This window comes from Neofelis nebulosa, chromosome 12, assembly GCF_028018385.1.
Source record: "Neofelis nebulosa isolate mNeoNeb1 chromosome 12, mNeoNeb1.pri, whole genome shotgun sequence".
In the NCBI taxonomy this organism is placed as follows: domain Eukaryota; kingdom Metazoa; phylum Chordata; class Mammalia; order Carnivora; family Felidae; genus Neofelis; species Neofelis nebulosa.
In genome coordinates this window covers 93,328,078-93,335,171 of record NC_080793.1, presented here as the reverse complement: position 1 = coordinate 93,335,171, position 7,094 = coordinate 93,328,078, and the positions used below count along the sequence as shown (strand labels likewise).

The following is a 7,094-nucleotide window of genomic DNA, read 5'->3' as shown; positions in this document are numbered from 1 at the left end:
ACATTTCGTGCTCATGGATTGGAAGAACAAATATTGTCAAAATGTCAATACTACCCAAAGCTATCTACACATTCAATGCAATCCCAATCAAAATTGCACCAGCATTCTTCTTGAAGCTAGAACAAGCAATCCTAAAATTTGTATGGAACCACAAAAGACCCTGAATAGCCAAAGTAATGTTGAAGAATACCAAAGCGGGAGACATCACAATCCCAGACTTTAGCCTCTACTACAAAGCTGTAATCATCAACACAGTATGGTATTGGCACAAAAACAGACACACAGACCAATGGAATAGAATAGAGACTCCAGAATTGGACCCACAAACGTATGGCCAACTAATCTCTGACAAAGCAGGAAAGAGTATCCAATGGAAAAAAGACAGTCTCTTTAACAAATGGTGCTGGGAGAACTGGACAGCAACATGCAGCAGAATGAAACTAAACCACTTTCTTACACCATTCACAAAAATAAACTCAAAATGGATGAAGGAACTGAATGTGAGACAGGAAACCATCAAAACCCTAGAGGAGAAAGCAGGAAAAAACCTCTCTGACCTCAGCCGCAGCAATTTCTTACTTGACACATCTCCAAAGGCAAGGGAATTAAAAGCAAAAATGAACTATTGGGACCTCATCAAGATAAAAAGCTTCTGCACAGCAAAGGAAACTATCAACAAAACTAAAAGGCAACCAATGGAATCAGAAAAGATATTTGCAAATGACATATCGGATAAAGGGCTAGTATCCAAAATCTATAAAGAACTCACCAAACTCCACACTCGAAAAACAAATAATCCAGTGAAGAAATGGGTAGAAGACATGAATACACTTTTCTAAAGAAGACATCCAGATGGCCAACAGGCATATGAAAAGATACTCAATGTCACTTCTCATCAGGGAAATACAAATCAAAACCACATGGAGACACCACCTCACGCCAATCAGAGTGGCTAAAATGAACAAATCAGGAGACTATAGATGCTTGAGAGGATGTGGAGAAATGGGAACCCTCTTGCACTGTTGATGGGAATGCAAACTGGTGCAGCCGCCCTTGAAAACAGTGTGGAGGTTCCTCAAAAAATTAAAAATAGATCTACCCTATGACCCAGCAATAGCACTGCTAGGAATCTACCCAAGGGATACAGGAGTGCTGATGCATAGGGGCACTTGTACCCCAATGTTTATAGCAGCACTTTCAACAATAGTCAAATTATGGAAAGAGCCTAAATGCCCATCAACTGACAAATGGATAAAGATGTGGCTTATATATACAATGGAATACTACTTGGCAATGAGAAAGAATGAAATCCTGCATTTGCAGTAACATGGATGGAACTGGAGGGTTCCATGCTGAGTGAAATAAGTCAGTCAGAGAAAGACAGACACCATATGTTTTTACTCATATGTGGATCCTGAGAAACTTAACAGAAAACCAGGGGGGAGGGGAAGGGGAAAAAAAAGTTACCGAGAGGGAAATAGGCAATCCATAAGGGATTCTTAAATATTGAGAACTGAGGGTTGATGAGGGAGTGGAGGAGAGGGGGAAAGTGGGTGATGGGCATTGAGGAGGGCACCTGTTGGGATGAGCACTGGGTGTTGTATGGAAACCAATTTGACAATAAATTATATAGATATAGATTTAGATATAGATATATAAAACGTTAAACAGAAGTGGATTGTTTTGTTGCTGATTATAAATAGAAAGATTTCATTGTACCAGTAAGGGTGCTTTGTGGTAGGTTTAATATAGACACATTTGTCAATATAAGTTACCCTTTATTCCTTGTTTGCTAATTTTTTATTAAAATAAATTTTAAATTCTACTGAATAATTTTTCTGCATCTTCTGAGGTGTAACATGATTTTTATCCTTATTTAATCTGTTAATGTGGTAAGTTGCATTGATAGGTTTTCTAATATACAAACCTTACATTCCTAGAATAAACCTATCTTGACTATGATATATTGTGTTTTTAAAATATATCACTGGATTTGTTTTACTGACATTTTGCCATTTTGTATCCATGTTTATAATTATAAACCTATAATTTTCTTTTCTCTTTATGTCTTTGTCAGGTTTCATTATCAAGCTATGCTAGCCTTGTAAAATGTTGGGAATATTCACTTATTTCTATTCTCTGGGAACGGTATAAGGTTTAGAATTACTTTTTCATTGAATATTTAGCAGAACTCACCAGTGAAGCCTGGAGCTTCCATTTTGAGGAAGTTTTTTCCTTTTAAGTCAGGTTTATGTACAGATCATTGAATTTGGACAAATGTACACATCATATACCACTACCACAAGATGTAGACCATTAACACCAACCAAAAATCTTTTCATGCTCCTTTGTTTTCAATCCTCTCTCCTTACCCAGGCCCAGGAAACTGCTAATTTGGTTTCTATTCCTATAGTGGAATCAACCAGTATATAGCCTTTGTGACTGGCTTCTTTCACCTAGCATAACGCCTTTGAGATTCATCCATGCTTGTGTATGTATCAGGATTTTGTTCCTTTTTATTGCTGAGTGGTATTTCACTGTGTATATAGATGAACTACAACTTGTCTATCCACTCACCAGTTGATGAACATTTGGGTTGTTCCTGTACCTGGCTGTTTTCAATAAGCTCCTATAAACATTCACACGCAAGCCTTTGCATGGATATGGCAGTCACCTTGCAGAGGCAGATTTGCCAAGTTTGGTTTGGATGTCCAGACTGATGATGCTAGCACAAATTAAGAAAAGACTTCTTTTTGTAAAAAAAAAAAAACAAAACATGTTTTAATGTTTATTTATTTATTTTTGAGAGAGACAGAACACAAGCGGGGGAGAAGCAGAGAGAGAGAGAGAGGGAGACACAGAACCCGAAGCAGGCTCCCGGCTCTGAGCTGTCAGCAGAGCCCGATGTGAGGCTCAAACTCACAAACTGTGAGATTATGACCTGAAGTCAGATGCTGAACCAACTGAGCCACCCAGGCACCCCAAATTAAGAAAAGACTTCTTACTCACTTATTCACATAAGGAGGCTTTCTGGGGAGAGCAGAATGCCTGCCAAGCAGGCCCAAAAAATGACTTAGAAGATCAAGGAAAGGAGACTGGCTTGGAGTTTTATGGGAGTGGGGCTGGAGGAAGGTTCCAGAGCATGGGCAGGGACTTGTGTGGTTTGAGCCTCATATCTTCACGAAAGCAGTGAGAGAGCACCTGTGTTGAGGTATTATTAGCTTGCTTGAAACTGGGAAGAAGGGGAAGAGAGAGGTGTTAGGCTTAAAAATTGTCCAAAAACATCAAAAGATGTTAGACTCTTTCTTATGGTACACATGTATTTTTTTTTACTCTTAGGTAAACACAAGAAATGGGATGGATTGCTGGTCTGTTAAGTGCATGTGTAACTTGGTAAGAAACTGTTTAACCATTTTCCAAAGAGGATGAACCATTTTGTCTTTCCCACAGCAGGCCAGGAGAGTTCCTACTGCTCCACATCCTGGCCAACAATTGTTATTTTCCACTCTTACCTTTAAAATTTTACCTATACTAGTAGCTGTGATTGTAATTTTCATTCCACAGTAACTAATGATCCTGAACATTTTTCAAGCGCTATTTGTCATCTACATATCTTCTCTGTTAATTTCTGAGGAAACTCTCAACTCTGTTCAATTCTTTTTTTAAATGAATATAGGACTCTTCAGCTTTCTGACTCCTTCTAGCAGGGTAATACTTTTGTAGGATTCATCCATGTCATCCAGATTGAGAATTTACCGGCATATCATTATTCATGATATCCTCCACACTCTCCTTAGTAATGTCCTCTTTCACATCCCCACTGTTGGCTTTTTGTGCTGTTTCTTTCTGTTAGTCTTCGTAAGGAGTTGTCAGTTTTATTAGTCTTGTCAAAGAGCCACATGTTAACTTTTGTTGTTCCTTTTTATTATGCATTTTTTTGTTTTATGAATTCATTGTTTTTATTGTTTCATTTCCATTTTTGTTTTCCTGTTATTTTTTATAACATTTTAAGATCGATTGGAAGCTCATTAATTTGTAGCTTTTTTTTTCTTTCCCAATATAGGCCCTTATGGTTATAAAATTCGACCTCATCCTGAGTTGGCTGCACTTTGCAGGTTTTGATTCATAGTATTTTTTCATCATTTGTTCAAAAGTAATTAAATTTCTCTTTCAACGTGCTCTTTGACATGTGGTTATTTTGTAGTAAGCTTAATTTCAAAACATGGAAATTTCTGATATTTTTGTCATTTATTTCTAAAATAATTTTATTGTGGTCAGCGAACATACTTTGAATAATAGTAATTCTTTACTATTTACTGAGACTTGATTTATTTCCCAGTATATTTCATTTTTTTTGTAAATGCTCTGTGTACTTGCAAAGAAAATAGATTCTGTAGTTGTAGATGTGATGTCCATATTGGGAAGTAAACTGTGTACCTCCTTATATTCTCAAGAACTCCTGCTTCTTTCTCTTGGTCAGTGACCTACTTGAATTAGTTTACCTTCTAGTACTTGGATGAAATTCAATATCATGTCAGTTTACAAAAATTAAATGACAGTCATTCTCCAACTTAAGAAAATATCTGAAAGCCAGAGAACTTTATCTTCTGTCAACACAGGGTGGAATGCAAAGGAGTTTACATTTACAGCCTCAGCAGGTTTTATGTGAAAATCAGGCCCAGATGCAGGATGAGTAATACTCTAATATTTGGGATTGGGATATTTGGAAGCACAATCTGATAATTTTGATACCCCTCCCCCTCATGTCCCTGAACACTTCCTGATGGCAGAAACAGCGTTTTCCACATTAGCCTCACCTGAAGTGGATGCCTTAAATGATGATGTTTGTCCTTCTCAGGACCTACCTGCCCCTCCATTCCCCCAGCTCCTCATTGTCTCTGTGTTGATACCAAGAGTCAGGTACCAGCACAGCCTGGGGAGAGAAGTAAAAAGTCCTCCTATGAGAAAAAAATGCCTATATAACAAAAGGTATTACAGGAGCTGCCTAACAATAGGGCCTGGGGAGTCTGTGTAAAAGTGGACCCTGGTGTTAGATAAGGGAATGTAGAATTTAAGAGCAGAGAGATCATTTATTGACCCGGGCACTCACCTTTGATTCATGATTTTTACTTAAGCAAAAATACCTAAAGCCATCTCAGCAGACTAAGCACAGGCAAAGTTGGAGTGGCAATCAAGATGGTTTGATCTGCAGGGATCTCAGGTGGTGGCTGATACCACAGTTCTCTAGGGTGATAATTTATTTACATAAACAAGCAAGCAAAATAAATAAATAATTAGCCGTTTGCTACCTTAATGGAAAATCAGGGTCCCACACCCAGGGCTCAGCTCTAAATTTACACACTCAGAGTACATGAAGTGGAAGGTCAGTCCCCCTTTAGTAACACTCCTGTAACTCCATGCAAATGTACACAGTAAATATTCCTGCAACCATTTCTCAAAGGAGCTTATGGCTATTTCCAGGCACTGGGTAGATCAAGGTCAGGTCGGGATGTTTCTTCACAGGTGATGGGCAAGCTGCTGCCCTTGAAATATCTCTCCACTTCAATAAAAACAATGAAAACAATACATTGTGGGTCTCTTTGGAATTTGAATTTGGAGGAAACAAGTACCAAAGTTGGGAATACTCTGATTCATTTATTGGATAACCCCAGAGGCTGCCAAATTCCCAAGGGTCCAGAGAAGATCCCAACTGTGGCACAAGCTGCCCTCCTTTTTTTTTTTTTTTTTTTTTTAAATTTTTTTTTTCAACGTTTTTTATTTATTTTTGGGACAGAGAGAGACAGACCATGAATGGGGGAGGGGCAGAGAGAGAGGGAGACACAGAATCGGAAGCAGGCTCCAGGCTCTGAGCCATCGGCCCAGAGCCTGACGCGGGGCTCGAACTCACGGACCGCGAGATCGTGACCTGGCTGAAGTCGGACGCTTAACCGACTGCGCCACCCAGGCGCCCCTACCTCCTTCTTTTTTTTTTTTTTTTTTTTTTTTTAACATTTTTTATTCATTTTTGGGACAGAGAGAGACAGAGCATGAACGGGGGAGGGGCAGAGAGAGAGGGAGACACAGAATCGGAAACAGGCTCCAGGCTCCGAGCCATCGGCCCAGAGCCTGACGCGGGGCTCGAACTCACGGACCGCGAGATCGTGACCTGGCTGAAGTCGGACGCTTAACCGACTGCGCCACCCAGGCGCCCCCCCTACCTCCTTCTTGATCCTAGAACTCAGCAGGTCGGAAGTTGCTCGTGAGATCTACGGTTGGTAAGGACGTTGTTTGGAATCTGGAAATCTCCAATAGAGAAGACAGAACAGAGAGGTATGATTTGGAGTAAACTGATACCCTCTACAGAGGAGCACCAGTCATTTGAAGAGCAGCTCTCATGCCCTGGTAGTTACAGATCACCCCACCACAGGACACAAAGTGACAAGTGATCTGAGTTTGCCTTCATAAACTAGATTTGATATGATCCATCATCACAGAAATTGATGTGTACAGCAACGATCAATCGTGTAATGGTAGTGGCCCATTTGGGACTGGGCTTAAGCGGGGCCATAAGGCCCAGGTAAATCACAGGAACAGGTGGCCTGGACTCCTATCTGTGCTGCCTCTCCCTCAACCAGCACCCATGTTTCACGGGGGCTTCCTATGACTAACCAGCATGAAGAAATGACTCAGAGTGAATCACAACTAGGCTGGCTCATTATGTGGGTGTTGGCTGAAATGGTCTGCTGCTGCACCCCTGCCTCATTAGAATGCCACTTGGGACATCCCTGAAAGACACCATGAAAGGAAGTCCTTCAGGTGAGCCAAGCTTGGAGTGGCTCTGTTAGTAATTCATTCATATGAAAGAAAATGACTAGAGGTACAGAGACACATGGACTTTTGACAGTGGCAGATGGCTTGTCTGGTCAGGGGCCTAGAAGGGTCTGAGGTCTGAGAAAGAGATGTGCAGTAGGGCAGACAGCATGAGATCTTTGTGTCTTACTTGAAAGCCTGCCAGAGACTACACAGTGCAGAAAAGGCTCTCAGTATTACTGGTAACAGGATGACCATCTTTTGGCTGCCATGCCAGACAGACT

General features: G+C 40.5%; 1 long non-coding RNA gene across 1 annotated transcript; it reads right to left on the bottom strand.

Moving 5' to 3' along the window:
- Positions 1-926: 926 nt before the first annotated feature.
- Positions 927-7,094, bottom strand: LOC131492192 (uncharacterized). Its single transcript, XR_009251927.1, has 3 exons — positions 6,219-7,094; positions 4,818-5,727; positions 927-3,232 (listed from the first exon to the last, which is right to left on the bottom strand). It is a non-coding gene; the product is annotated as an uncharacterized LOC131492192 (long non-coding RNA).